The 14,056-nt window shown below is 40.6% G+C and overlaps 1 long non-coding RNA gene and 2 other non-coding genes across 4 annotated transcripts; all 3 read left to right on the forward strand.

The window, feature by feature from the left end:
* Nucleotides 1–2,444: 2,444 nt before the first annotated feature.
* Nucleotides 2,445–2,518, forward strand: TRNAI-AAU (transfer RNA isoleucine (anticodon AAU)). The gene has a single exon. It is a non-coding gene; the product is annotated as a tRNA-Ile (tRNA).
* A 1,663-nt stretch (nucleotides 2,519–4,181) lies between these two features.
* TRNAI-AAU (transfer RNA isoleucine (anticodon AAU)) lies at nucleotides 4,182–4,255 on the forward strand. The gene has a single exon. It is a non-coding gene; the product is annotated as a tRNA-Ile (tRNA).
* Nucleotides 4,256–8,729: 4,474 nt separating this feature from the next.
* LOC129645611 (uncharacterized) lies at nucleotides 8,730–12,363 on the forward strand. Of its 2 annotated transcripts, none has more exons than XR_008711438.1 (3): nucleotides 8,730–9,068; nucleotides 10,634–10,739; nucleotides 11,119–12,363. It is a non-coding gene; the product is annotated as an uncharacterized LOC129645611 (long non-coding RNA). The 2 variants fall into 2 exon arrangements; XR_008711439.1 differs by lacking the exon at nucleotides 8,730–9,068 and adding an exon at nucleotides 9,250–9,550.
* Nucleotides 12,364–14,056: the final 1,693 nt, after the last annotated feature.

Genomic DNA, 14,056 nt, shown 5'->3' on the forward strand with positions numbered 1-14,056 from the left:
AAGTAGGGTGACAATATACATCATTGACATACTCCTTTCCCAATTTGGAACCAGTCTGTTGTTCCATGTCCAGTTCTAACTGTTGCTTCTTGACCTGCATACAGATTTCTCAGGAGGCAGGTAAGGTGGTCTGGTATTCACACCTCTTGAAGAATTTTCCACAGTTTATTGCGATCCACACAGTCAAAGGCTTCGGCATAGTCAATGAAGCAGAAGTAGATGTTTTTCTGGAATTCTCTAGCTTTTTCAATGATCTGGAGGATGTTGGCAATTTGATCTCTGGTTCCTCTGCCTTTTCTAAATCCAGCTTGAATATCGGGAAGTTCAGGATTCGTGTACTGAAAGCCTGGCTTGGAGAATTTTTTTGAAGCCTGGCTTGGAGAATTTTGAGCATTACTTTTGAGCATTTTGAAGCCTGGCTTGGAGAATTGTTTGAAGCCTGGCTTGGAGAATTTGAGCATTACTTTGCTAGCATGTGAGATGAGTGCAATTGTGCAATAGTTTGAACATTCTTTGGCGTTGCCTTTCTTTGGGATTCGAATGAAAACTGACCTTTCCCAGTCCTGTGACCACTGCTGAGTTTTCCAAATTTGTTGGCATATTGAGTGCAGCACTTTCACAGCATCATCTTTTAGGATTTGAAACAGCTCAACTGGAATTCCATCACGTCCATTAGCTTTGTTCATAGTGATGCTTCTTAAGGCCATTTGACCTTGCATTCCAGGATGTCTGGCTCTAGGTGAGTGATCACACCATCGAGGTCATCTGGGTCTTGAAGATCTTTTTTGTATTCTTCTGTGTATTCTTGCCACCTCTTCTTACTATCCTCAGCTCCTGTTAGGTCCATACAATTTCTGTGCTTTATTGTGCCTATCTTTGCATGAAATGTTCCCTTAGTATCTCTAATTTTCTTGAAAAGATCTCTAGTCTTTCCCATTCTATTGTTTTCCCTTATTTCTTTGCACTGATCACTGAGGAAGGCTTTCTTATCTCTCCTTGCTATTTTTTGGAACTCTGCATTCAAATGGGTATAGCTTTCCTTTTCTCCTTTGCCTTTAGTTTCTCTTCTGTTCTCAGCTATTTGTGAGACCTCCTCAGACAACCATTTTGCCTTTTTGCATTTCTTTTTCTTGCGGATGGTCTTGATCACTGCCTCCTATCCAATGTAGTGAACCTCCCTCCATAGTTCTTCAGGCTCTCTATCAGATCTAATCTCTTGAATCTATTTGTCACTTTCACTGTATAATCGTAAGGGATTTGATTTAGGTCATACCTGAATGGTCTAGTGATTTTCTCTACTTTCTTCAATTTAAGTCTAAATTTTGCAATAAGGAGTTCATGATCTGAGCCACAGTCAGCTGCCTGTCTTGTTTTAGCTGACTGTATAGAGCCTCTCCTGGAAAAGGCAATAGCAACCCACTCTAGTGTTCTTGCCTGGAGAATTCCAGGGACCGCGGAGCCTGGTGGGCTGCCGTCTACGGGGTCGCACAGAGTCGGACACGACTGAAGCGACTTAGCAGCAGCATAGAGGGTCTCCATTTTCGGCTGCAAAGAATTTAATCAATCTGATTTCAGTCCATTGGAGAAGGAAATGGCAAATCACTTCAGTATTCTTGCCTTGAGAACCCCATGAACACAGTTAACTTCTAAAAACTCTACTATCCCTAACTTAACAGGAACAGTCGTGTTGGAAAGGAGGGAAGAAGTGGAATCCAGAAAAGAGCAGAGGGAATTAGCTCCTCTGCCGGCCTTTCCCTGGGTTGATCCCTGCCCTCAGGGTTCACCTCGCAGTTAAGCCGCTCGAAGGGGGTTTCCCGCCTCTTTTCACAGAGTTGCCCAACCCGGGTCTCCACCTCTCCCATCCCCAAGTTTCTTTTGCTCCCGCTGACCGCAGCCGGTCCGTCGGGCGCCACCACGTGTTTGATGACCAACACTGCAACACCAAGACTCACATACATTCCCGCGCTCGGAGCCGGATACCTGGGGCTCACAGCTGCGGATTCCGGGTGGCGGGGCGGGCAAAACCACCCAGAGGCCAGGCGGCGACAGGGTTCAGGTTCATGGGACCCGAGGCTTCCGAGGAAAGCTTAAAGATCTCCAAGAGTAGAGAGGAATCTGGGTCTTGCGCGCCGGAGCCGAGTCCTTCGAGGCCTCTGGAGGCTTCGTGGTCAGTTCCGTGATGCACCCGTCGCGGTCTCAGGAAGCCCTGCCTGGGGACGTTGGCCTGAATCTTCTCGGGTCAGAATCCGAAGTTTGAGAGAGCTTTAAGTTTTTCCGGAAGAAGGACACTTTCTTGAGGCAGAATGAGAAGCTTTTCATCCATTTTCTAGGCCAATGAAGAAAGACGAGAAAAAGAATGGAAGCAACTTATGCTTCCCACAGTAAACTGCAAAACCATGTTGTTTAAGTGTCGTTTGTAATTTGAAGGGGACGGATGTCGTCCCGGCCGGTTAGCTCAGTTGGTTAGAGCGTGGTGCTAATAACGCCAAGGTCGCGGGTTCGATCCCCGTACGGGCCAAGGTTGACTTCGATTTTTGCCATCTAAAATGGAAACCTGTGCTAGCCTAAGAGTTCTATATTTGGCATTGGAACTTCTTTGCAGAGAAGGAGAGTCTGCAAACTTTCTTGCTAGCGGGTTCTAGAACCTGCTTAGGCGGAGTGAACAGATCCCACTCCAATCAACAAAGCAGAACGATAGCAGAGACCTGGCAGCTAAAAGGTACAACAGAGGGCCTTTCTTTATTTCATTTTGTTTTGTTTTCCGTAAGGAAACTGTTATTTGGAGAGAAAAATAAATCAGAGGAAAAAGAGAGAGGGGAAAAAAAAAAATCAATGTCTCTAGGGTGTTTGCTCTCAATATATCTCCTTTCCTTATCGGGGAACCAAGAAAAGGAAGTGAATCACTACATAATACAGTAAAATTGCTAGAAAGAATTGCCCTGCCATAATAATACAGTAAACGTGGCTGATGCTCAGAGTTTTCCTTACCTGGGATAAGAGTTTTCAGATCCATGTTCCATATTCAATATTAGTGGTGAGATTAATATTAATTGAAAATTGAAGCAATTAATATCCTGGGATATAAATTAAGATGCTATAAAGTTGGTTTTTTGAATAGGAGGGTCCTCAGAATATGGCCATCCACTAAAAAAATGATAAATACCGATTTTAAGGAGCAGTTTAGTGACAATGAAAAGGAAGTTCTCTAAGGTTAAATGATCAGAATGCTGACTCTAAACTCTGTCCTCGGTTATTTGTAAAACGAGAATGATTGTAACAGTCACCTCATAAATTAGTTATGTTTAAATATGTTAATTCATTTAAAAGACATAAATAGTCTTTGGTTCACAATCATGGCTAAATAAGATTTTATTTACACCTGTGATGTCTAAATAGAAAGTACTGAAAAACTAGAACTGAAGTATTGCATAGCAACCTTAAAAATCAGGTCCATTTTATTCTCACAACACCACATTCATTCCCAAATTCAATGTATTTTTTTTCTACCTGTCCTAAGCATCAGCTCATTTTTTTCCACCTCAGACCGAGTTCCTCATTTGTTCATGGAAAGCTTTATTCATTACTATTCCCTGGGTTCATGTAGAGCTTTCTCACATTGAGTTTTTTTCTAGCTCATTATTAAGGTTATATGCCTTTCATTTATCACTAGCATTACATTTCCATTATTTGCTCTTGGAAGGAAGCTTTTAATTTTTGCTCAGGGATGGATGAGTGGGTGTTTGGATGGATGGATTATTTTAATTCAATTTGTCTTTAAAAATACTGCTGGTATTTCTTCCAAGCACCTATTCTTCTCATTCCCCAAAAGTCTGCAGGTAGAAAGACTCTTTTCCCTTCTCTTACCATCTTTTACTGTGGTCTCCAAGATGCAAACATATCAAAGTCCTTACTATCAAATGTTCCAATTTGCCATTTTCATTAAAAATGGTTTTTGTACTTGTTACAGAAGAGTTTGCATTACAAAATGCATTTGCATTGGTTCCAAGAAGGTATGTTCTGAAAGGTAAGGTTCATTCTTGACCTTGATAGACTTTTTTCTTTTGTTTCCTTAAACAGAAGCGGACCCAGTATATATGGGACTGATATTCCCGTTTGTGATAAAGAAATTCTAGAAGGTCAATGCAATTAAACTATTAAGGAAGAGTAGTAGTTTGTATGAGGGCCGGTTAGCTCAGTTGGTTAGAGCGTGGTGCTAATAACGCCAAGGTCGCGGGTTCGATCCCCGTACGGGCCACTTTTAAGTCTGACTAGGATGACCAACAATGTGAAGCAAGAATAGAATCAAGTTTAACCAGTTTGTCAGCATTACGCTTAGGCTGCCTAATCTTACAGCTATCTTTAATATTGCAGCCTGAAGCACTTTGGGCAAAATGTTCTTTGCTCTTAACACAAAGGAAAAGCATAACCTCTCCTTTCAATCATTAAAGTGTGATTATGACAATTTAGCTCGCCTGCCTACCTCTGAACTTATAACAGCCAGCAGGGGAATGCTTTTGCTTATCTGTTTAAACCTAAATTTGTAAATCAATCATCTATAAAGGCATACATGCGTGCATGCTAAGTCGCTTCAGTCGTGTCCAACTCTGTGTGACCCCATAGACGGCAGCCCACCAAGCTCCCCCGTCCCTGGGATTCTCCAGGCAAGAACACTGGAGTGGGTTGCCATTTCCTTCTCCAATGCATGAAAGTGAAAAGTGAAAGTGAAGACGCTCAGTCGTGTCCGACTCTTCGCAACCCCATGGACTGCAGCCTACCAGGCTCCTCCATCCATGGGATTTTCCAGGCAAGAGTACTGGAGTGGGGTGCCATCGCCTTCTCCCTATAAAGGTATAGGATTTACATATTCATCTTAAACTACTCATAAATTGCCCTGGAACTTAAAATGGGGGTAGAGTCTCCTGAGTTCTTCAATTTATGAATGATGGATATTGGAACAATATCAGTTTTTTAAGAAGGAAAAAGGGTGAAATGGATACCAGGTAGCAACTGTGACCAATAGTAAAGATTGCTCACTCTACACCTCTGCAAACCTGTTGCAATGTGCCTCCTGTACACTAAACCTGCAGCAGTAAAATCTCCAGTTCTCAGATCTCCTTGTCACTAGGATTTCCTGTGTCACATAGCTTTTGCTGAGCAGATGTGCTTGTGTAAGACTCAGTTCAGTTCAGTCATGTCCCGACTCTTTGCGAGCCCATGGACTGCAGCACTCCAGGCTTCCCTGTCCATCACCAACTCCCGGAGTTCACTCAAACTCATGTCCATCGAGTCGGTGATGCCATCCAGCCATCTCATCCTCTGTCGTCCCCTTCTCTTCCTGCCTTCAACCTTTCCCAGCATCAGGGTCTTTTCCAAGAAGTCAGTTCTTCGCATCAGGTGGCCAAAATATTGGAGTTTCAGCTTCAGCATCAGTCCTTCCAATGAATATTCAAGACTGATCTCCTTTAGGATGGACTGGTTGGATCTCCTTGCTGTCCAAGGGACTCTCAAGAGTCTTCTCCAACACCACACTTTTTTTTTTTTTCAACACCACACTTTAAAATCATCAATTCTTTGGCGCTCAGCTTTCTTTATACTCCAACTCTCACATCCATACATGACTACTGGAAAAACCAAAGCTTTGACTAGACAGACCTTTGTTGGCAAAGTAATGTCTCTGCTTTTTAATATGCTGTCTAGGTTGGTCATAGCTTTTCTTCCAAGGAACAAGTGTCTTTTAATTTCATGGCTGTAGTCACCATCTGCAGTGATTTTGGAGCCCCCAAAATAAAGTCTCTCATTGTTTCCATTGTTTCTCCGTTTATTTGCCATGAAGTGATGGGACCAGATGCCATGATCTTAGTTTTCTGAATGTTGAGTTTTAAGTCAACTATTTCACTCTCCTCTTTCACTTTCCTCAAGAGGCTCTTTAGTTCCTCTTCATTTTCTGCCAGAAGAGTGGTGTCATCTGCATATCTGAGGTTACTGATATTTCTTCTGGCAATCTTGATTCCAGCTTATGCTTTATCCAGTCCAGCATTTCTCATGATGTACTCTGCATAGAACTTAAATAAGCAGGGTGGGTGACAATATATAGACTTGACGTATTCCTTTTCCTATTTGGAACCAGTCTGTTGTTCCATGTACAGTTCTGTTGCTTCTTGACCTGCATATAGATTTCTCAGGAGGCAGGTAAGGTGGTCTGGTATTCCCACCTCTTGAAGAATTTTCCACAGTTTGCTGTGATGCACACAGCCAAAGGTTTTGGCATGGTCAGTGAAGCAGAAGTAGATGTTTTTCTGGAATTCTCTTGTTTTTTCGATGATCCAATGGATGTTGGCAATTTGATCTCTGGTTCCTCTGCTTTTTCTAAATGCAACTTGAACATCTGGAAGTTCATGGTTCACATACTGTTGAAGCCTGGCTTGGAGAATTTTGAGCATTACTTGCTAACGTACGAGATGAGTGCAATTGTGAGGCAGTTTGCACATTCTTTGGCATTGCCTTTCTTTGGGATTGGAATGAAAACTGACCTTTTCCAGTCCTGTAGCCACTGTTGAGTTTTCCAAATTTGCTGGCATATTGAGTGCAGCACTTTCACAGCATCATCTTCTAGGATTTGAAATAGCTCCACTGGAATTCCATAACCTCTATTAGCTTTGTTCATAATGATGCTTCCTAAGGCCCACTTGACTTTGCAGTGTAAGACTGGGAGAAATGAATATTGTGAGATAAAGGCTGAATAGCTCTTCTGACATATGTCAACATAAATAAAGAGGTAAACTGAGACAAGTTCAAATTACCAAAAAATAGAGTTTATTCAGGAATAGCAAAGGAATTACAATTCAGGAAACTCATGATATATAGCAAGGTGGGTCTATTGAGGTTTTTGAGGTGGTTGTATTTATGATCAAGAATGCAAAGAAGGGCAAGTCCAGTCAGATTAAAGGCTACTCATTGATTAGGAGATAAGTCTCTGTCTTCTGTAAATTAGGCATTTTAGGGGAAATAAGTCTCCTAGCTCTTACCTACCATTCTTCAGAGGGTGCGTATGTGACATTTCATTTCATATCCTCTGGTTTGATTTTAGCTTGAAATCCTTTCACACATGCAAGGTTGTTGCGGGTATTTTGGTTTATGTGCAGCTACTGTCTAGGATTTTGTGGAACCAGAAGTGGCAGCAGTAAGATTTCTACGGAAGCATGTTCATGGCTGAGTGCTTCTGGCAGTGTAGTGTAATCTATACTTGATTCTGGTCTCCAAGAAACTCTGTGAATGCCTAAGAAATCCCTTTTAATTTTACCTTATTTGTGTGGATTCTATCTTCTGCAGCTAAGATCCCTGATTAGTTAACAACATTGTCTGGTGCAGTTATGATAAATCTATACAGCAGGAAACAAAGGCCAAAATAATGCGGTTTAAAAAGACAATGATCTGTATTTGAAGTAAAGTAAAATTTAAAGGAGTTTAGGCAATTGATGGAATATAAGAGAAGGCCTTAACATTGGGAACACTGTAAATGACTTCTAACTTTTTAGTTAGTGTTTGCATGGTGAGATTTACCCACCATAGATCAGTCTACAGTTTCTACTCCTTCATGCACTGTGATCGTTTTACTCATCTTTCTGATTGATAAATATCATATTCTTCTTTTTTCTTTCCTGTGCTATCCCACAGCCATAATAATCTTTCCTCTTTACCCATGCCACTGATTATGATCCTTGTTTCTCCTTTTGTATTTCTATTCCTGTCCACATTCCTTGATTTTCTTTCTTCCTCAGCACTCCATTCTAGTACCCCCTTACCTACCATTACCACTATCTGAGAGACTTTCACATTTCTACCTCTTTCCTACTGTTCTACTCTTTCATTCACATAAACTTCATACCCAGATATCAGATTTCCTAAGACAACTTTCTTGGACCAGGCCTGTTGGAAGTTTGTTGCCAAACCTTTGATGATGACATAATGCTTCAAGTGATCTATGTCCAAGGTCTTGATAACTTATGCACCTTAGATAAAAGGTGCCTGAGAATTCTCACTCCAGCCCTCCTTGTTACTCACATATGATTTTATAATATATGTTATATAATATATTTATAAAATATATTAAACTGGTAAAGTCTGAACAATGGTTGGATACTTGATCTTATTTTTGGTATTATTTTTAGATGTGATAATGATATTGTGATTATTTTTTTCAAAAGCATCCTCATTCTTAGAGATACTTAAGTTTCAGCCTTTTGTCAGTCATATAGGAGCTGGGCAGAAGGAAAGAATCAGTAATACTGATTCTCTATTTAAAATATTTATATTGTATTCATTATAGTTTTTTGCATTAATTTTTACTTTACTTTCAAATGTTATTGTCTCTATTGCAAAGCTTTTTGGAAGTCTCCTAAATTTTGTGCCTGAGGCAAGTGTCTAACTCATCTTAGTCGGGGCTGTGTTAAATTTATCAGTGACACGGGTCTGAGATTCAAGCAATGTGTCTGAAGTAATGAGGGCTGGGTTATAGGTTAATAACATTGCCATGAGTTGATAGAAGGTGTGAGACAGGTACATCGAATTCATCGTACTATTCTTTTTTTGCATATATACTTTTGAAGTTTTCCCAAACGATTTCTCTGTCAAACTTTCCCAACCCATTTAGAAGGCAGGGCCTAGAACAGAGTAAAGGGACAAGAAGCTGTAGAAATAACCACAGAGACGCAGAAACCTCCCAGGTTCCTAGAGGGGACCTGGAAACAAGGCCAGTGAAAGTAAACCATCCTGTCTCTCTATTCGACCCCAGAGGAGTAAGAGTTTGCGTTCTTGTTTTCCTGGCAGCAGGCCTCCGCGATTTCCGGAACAAACGCCCTGAATCTCGTGCCCAAGCAAGACTGCCTGGACCTTCCAGGCAGACAGAGAAGGATCAGGCTTCGCAGCCTCTATTCTGACAAAGGCAGGACTTTGATAAATGTCCAGGCTCCGAAGTCTGGACTACAGCTGTTCCCCGTGGCGCATATTCTTGCCCAGAAGCAGCAGTTTGCAAAAAATCAGGAGGTGTCAGCGGGCAAGGATGAAGGCAAGTAAGTTTCGGCGCTTTATCCCCGGACCCCAATACAACCCCCGCGGGTTTGGGAGCTGAACCTAATCGAAGATTAAGCAGAAGCGTATCTGGCGCGAGAGCAGATGGCATAGGCCTGGACGCTCCCCATCAGCAAAGTCCATCCGGAAGCGGCCTTGCGGACCGTAATAGGTAGCGAGTCATGGTTTCTGGGTGTGCTTGTGAGGGGCGAACACATGCAGGGAGAGATTCAAGCGCTTGAGCTACAGGTGCTGGAGAGATCACGTGCTCTAGATAATGATACCTAGTGGAGAACCGTTACCCGGAAGACAGAAATGTTGCGACTGTGTCAGGCGCACTGTTTGATGATTCTGGGCATCAAGTAAATATGAGATATGTAGTGGTTAGGGGTTGGGGGCGTTAGTCATCAGAAAATAGCAGTACATCTCCACAGCCAGCCTGCTCTCACCTTAGAACCACTTGGACGGCTTTTAAATTTCCCAGGTAATGCCAGTGTGCAGCGGGTGGAAATAACCACTGGGCTACTGTCCGATCCAAGAAGTGCATCTGACTCTTTGTTCTTCTGGGCAGAAACCATTCTTTTAACACTGTCTAGTCGAAGCCGTGAGGCCTAACTGGCACTTAATTTGTGTACGGAGATTCTCAGAAGGAAATTTATCAGCAGGGTACTGAGTCCAACACTTGGATAATACAAGGAATGAGTAGAGCGAGTTCTCATTTTATCCTACTTAATCTGAGGCACTCAGCAGTATTTTTTTTTCTATGTTTAAGCAGATTTTTCTTCAATTAAAAAAAAAAAAACAACAAGATCATTTTGTAGTTTAAAAACCAGAGATGTTTGAAGATATATTAGCCTGCAAGTTTCAGCCAGGTTGTGGCATGTGTCAGAATTTCTTTTCAAGGCTGAATATTCTTCCATTGCATGCCAATGCCACGTTTTGTATATCCATTTATTCATTGATGGGCACTTGGATTGCATTCAGCTTTTGGCGATTGTGAATAATGCTGGTATTGCATATAATTGGACAAATATTTCCACAACACCCTGCTTTAAGTTCTTTGGGAGTGTATATCCAGAAGTGGAATGGCTGGATCATGTAATTGTACTTTTAATTTTTTGAGAAACTTCCATACTGTTTTCCATAGCAATTGCCCCATTTTACAGTTCCACCAACAATATGCAAGAATTCCAATTTCTCCTTCTTCTTGCCAACACTTGTTATTTTCTGAGTTTTTTGATGGTAGCCAATATAGATGTGAGGTAGTACCGCTGTCGGTTTGATTTGCATATGCTTAATGATTAGTGTCATCACGCATCTTTTCCTGTGCTTATTACCATTAATATATCTTTTTTGGAGAAATGTTTGTTCAAGTCCCTTTCTCATTTTTCAATCAAGCTGTTTTTTGTGTGATTTTTTAAAAGACTGAATAATCTCTTGGATCTGCTATTTTTTGTAGTAAATGGTAGATAAAAGAGAAGGTATGCTCAGAAATACATCTTGCATCATGTTCAGTTCTTCTTGCTTTTTGAATATGTGTGTATAAAGAAGGATTCTTGTTTTCTAGATGGACGAGGTGGAGAGAGAGTACAATCCCAGGTAGCAGAATTGTAAACAAATGCAGGCCTGAGAAATAGCCTGCTGACCTTTGCTAAAGTGTATAGCAACAGCAGGTAAGTCTGGAGAGAAAGAGCTTTATAGATCTTGTAGGAGACTTAGAGGTGCATCTTGTAGTCTAATGTCATCCAATAGAACTTTGCATAATGGTGGAAATGTCCTACATCTGTGTTGTCCACCATGGTAGTCACTGGCTACCTGTGGCTGTTGAACACTTGAAGTGTGGCTAGTACTGTTGAGTCTGTTTTACTAAATGTTGATTAATTTTATTAGCTACATTCACCACATGTGGGGAACTTCTGGAAACATTTTTTAAAAGCAAGTGACTTCTCTAAAAAATAAATTATGAAAGGGAGGGTCTGTGACTTGGCTGGCATGCTCCATCAATTCTACCCTCTGCTCCTTTTCTCTTCCCTCTTCCTATCTGGAATTCAGACAAGACTCCTGGAGGAACAGCAGCTATTCTCAATCTATGGTAATGAAAGCCACTGAGCAAAGACAATTGAGCAAAGAAGACAGAAGGAGCCTGGGAACTTCATGACATTCTTGACCAGTGGTGCCAGCCCTGGATGATTGACCTCAGGACCTCTTGTTAAATGATATATGCAAACTCCTTTCTGTTTAACCCACTGCAGTAAAATTTTCTTTTGCAGTGAATCAAATTCTAACTGATGATATGGCTAATGTGTGTTAGTACCTGCTTTGGGCCAGTGGACTTCTAAGAATTTTTATGTACTAACTTTTTTTTTAAGCACATATATATTTTTAAAATTTATTTATTTTTTAATTGAAGGATAATTGCTTTATGTACTAACGTTTTTAATCCACACAGTGAATGACTTTATGAGATAGATGAAAGGAGCAAGCAGCATTACTCTCACCTGGAAATTTGTTAGAAATGCTGGTTTGGAGGCCTGACCCCAGACCTCCTCAGGCAGAATCTCTGGGAACAGGGCCCACAGTCTGTGTTTTAACAAACCCTCCAGGTGATTCTAGCGTCTACTGAAGTTTGACAACTTTATAGATAGGGTATTTTTACTGTCCCCATTTTACAGGTAAGTAGACTGAGCTGAATTTCAGTCACTTGCCCAATGTCACACAACTAGTAAGACTAACTCCTAAGTCTGTGTTTATAGCCACTGTGTGACATCACATGTTAAGAATTCCTGCTCTAGAGTAGTAGCCTTAAAAATTTGAAAGCATACCCCTTTGAAAAATTATGTACCCCTTGTACATTTTTAGATCAGCATCTAAAAATTTCAAATCATAAGTTCAAATAGTTGTAAAGAATGTGATTCCCAGTACATTGTAATTTGTGGCATTTTAAAAATGTGTACCATCATTCTTCTAAACAAATCTAAATACCGTAGTGAATATTTGGTTAATGGACTATCATCTATTAAAAAAAAATAAATTTTCTTTAACATTTGACATTTTATATCCTCTCTTTTGTATTTGAACTTGTATTTTCATTCCCCCATTCCACAAAAATACATTGTATTGTAACAAGGTTGTTTTTTTATCTACTCTGTTGTACTTCTTCTCTGTATGACTATATAGCTTTAAGTTAACAATTTGTTTCCTGCATTGTTATTGCAGTTTTTGTTACAGCAAATCACTGTGAGTGTATTAATATCTTGATAAGTTATAAACATAAAATAAAATTGAATTGCAAACTCATCTCTTAATGACATGGATGGGACTAATATTTTCTAATTAATTTGTGTATCCATGGATGAGTAGTCCCTGCTGCAAGACTGATGTTGCAAGGTTCAACATCATTTTATGTCTATTTTATTATTAGAGATATGAGCTAATTAAGTAGTTAGGAATTAAAGGAGTTTTGAAATATGAATGCAATTCTAATTTTTCTAACCCCTATATCTCATGCTAAAACCACATTATCATTAAAGTTTTCTGTTAGTCTATTGTTGACAACTGGATTGGACCCTCATTCATGTTTGAAGGCACAGTTCAGTTCACTTCAGTCGCTCAGTCATGTCCGACTCTTTGTGACCCCATGGACTGCAGCATGCCAGGCTTTCCTGTCCATCACCAACTCCCAGAGCTTGCTCAAACTCATGTCCATCGAGTTGGTGATTCCATCCAGCCATCTCATCCTCTATTGTCCCCTTCTCCTCCTGTCTTCAATTTTTCCTAACATCAGAGTCTTTTCCAATGAATCAGTTCTTAGCATCAGGTGGCCAAAATATTGGAGTTTCAGCTTCAGTGTCAGTCTTTCCAATGAATATTAATGGGTGATTTCCTTTAGGATTGACTGGTTGGATCTCTTTGCAGTCCAAGGGACTCTCAAGAGTCTTCTGCAACACCACAGTTCAAAAGTATCAGTTCTTTGGTGCTCAGCTGTCTTTATGGTTCAGCTCTCACATCCATACATGAATATTGGGAAAACCATAACTTTGACTAGATGAACCTTTGTTGGCAAAGTAATGTCTTTGCTTTTTAATATGCTGTCTAGGTTGGTCATAGCTTTTCTTCCAAAGAGCAAGTGGCTTTTAATTTCATGGCTGCAGCCACCATCTGCAGTGATTTTGGAGCCCAAGAAAAGACAGTCTCTCACTGTTTCCATTGTCTCCCCATCTATTTGCATTGAAGTGGTGGGACTGGATGCCATGCTGTTTGTTTTTTGCATGTTGAGTTTTAAGCCAACCTTTTCACTCTTCTCTTTCACTTTCATCAAGAGGCTCTTTAATTCCTCTTCATTTTCTGCCATAAGGGTGGTGTCATCTGCACATCTGAGATTACTGATATTTCTCCCTGCAGTCTTGATTCCAGCTTGTGCTTTATCTAGCCCAGCATTTTACATGATGTATGTACTTTCTACATATAAGTTAAATAAGCAGGATGACAGTATACAGCCTTGACATACTCCTTTCCCAATTTGGAACCAGTCTGTTGTTACATGTCTGGTTCTAACTGTTGCTTCTTGACCTGCATACAGATTTCTCTGGAGGCAGGTCAGGTGGTCTGGTATTCCCATCTCTTTAAGAATTTTCCACAGTTTGTTGTGATCCACACAGCCAAAGACTTTGCTGTGATCGATGAAGCAGAAGTTGATGTTTTTCTGGAATTCTCTTACTTTTTCTATGATCCAGTGGATGTTGGCTATTTTATCTCTAGTTCCTCTGCATTTTCTAAATCCAGCTTGAACATCTGAAAGTTCTCAGTTCAGGTACTGTTAATGCCTGGCTTGGAGAATTTTGAGCATTACTTTGCTAGCGTGTGAGATGAGTGCAATTGTGTGGTAGTTTGAACATTCTTTGGCATTGTCTTTCTTTCTTTGGGACTGGAGTGAAAACTGACCTTTTCCAGTCCTGTGGCCACTGTTGAGTGTTCCACATTTGCTGGCATA

Source organism: Bubalus kerabau, chromosome 3, assembly GCF_029407905.1.
Source record: "Bubalus kerabau isolate K-KA32 ecotype Philippines breed swamp buffalo chromosome 3, PCC_UOA_SB_1v2, whole genome shotgun sequence".
Taxonomy (NCBI): Eukaryota; Metazoa; Chordata; class Mammalia; order Artiodactyla; family Bovidae; genus Bubalus; species Bubalus kerabau.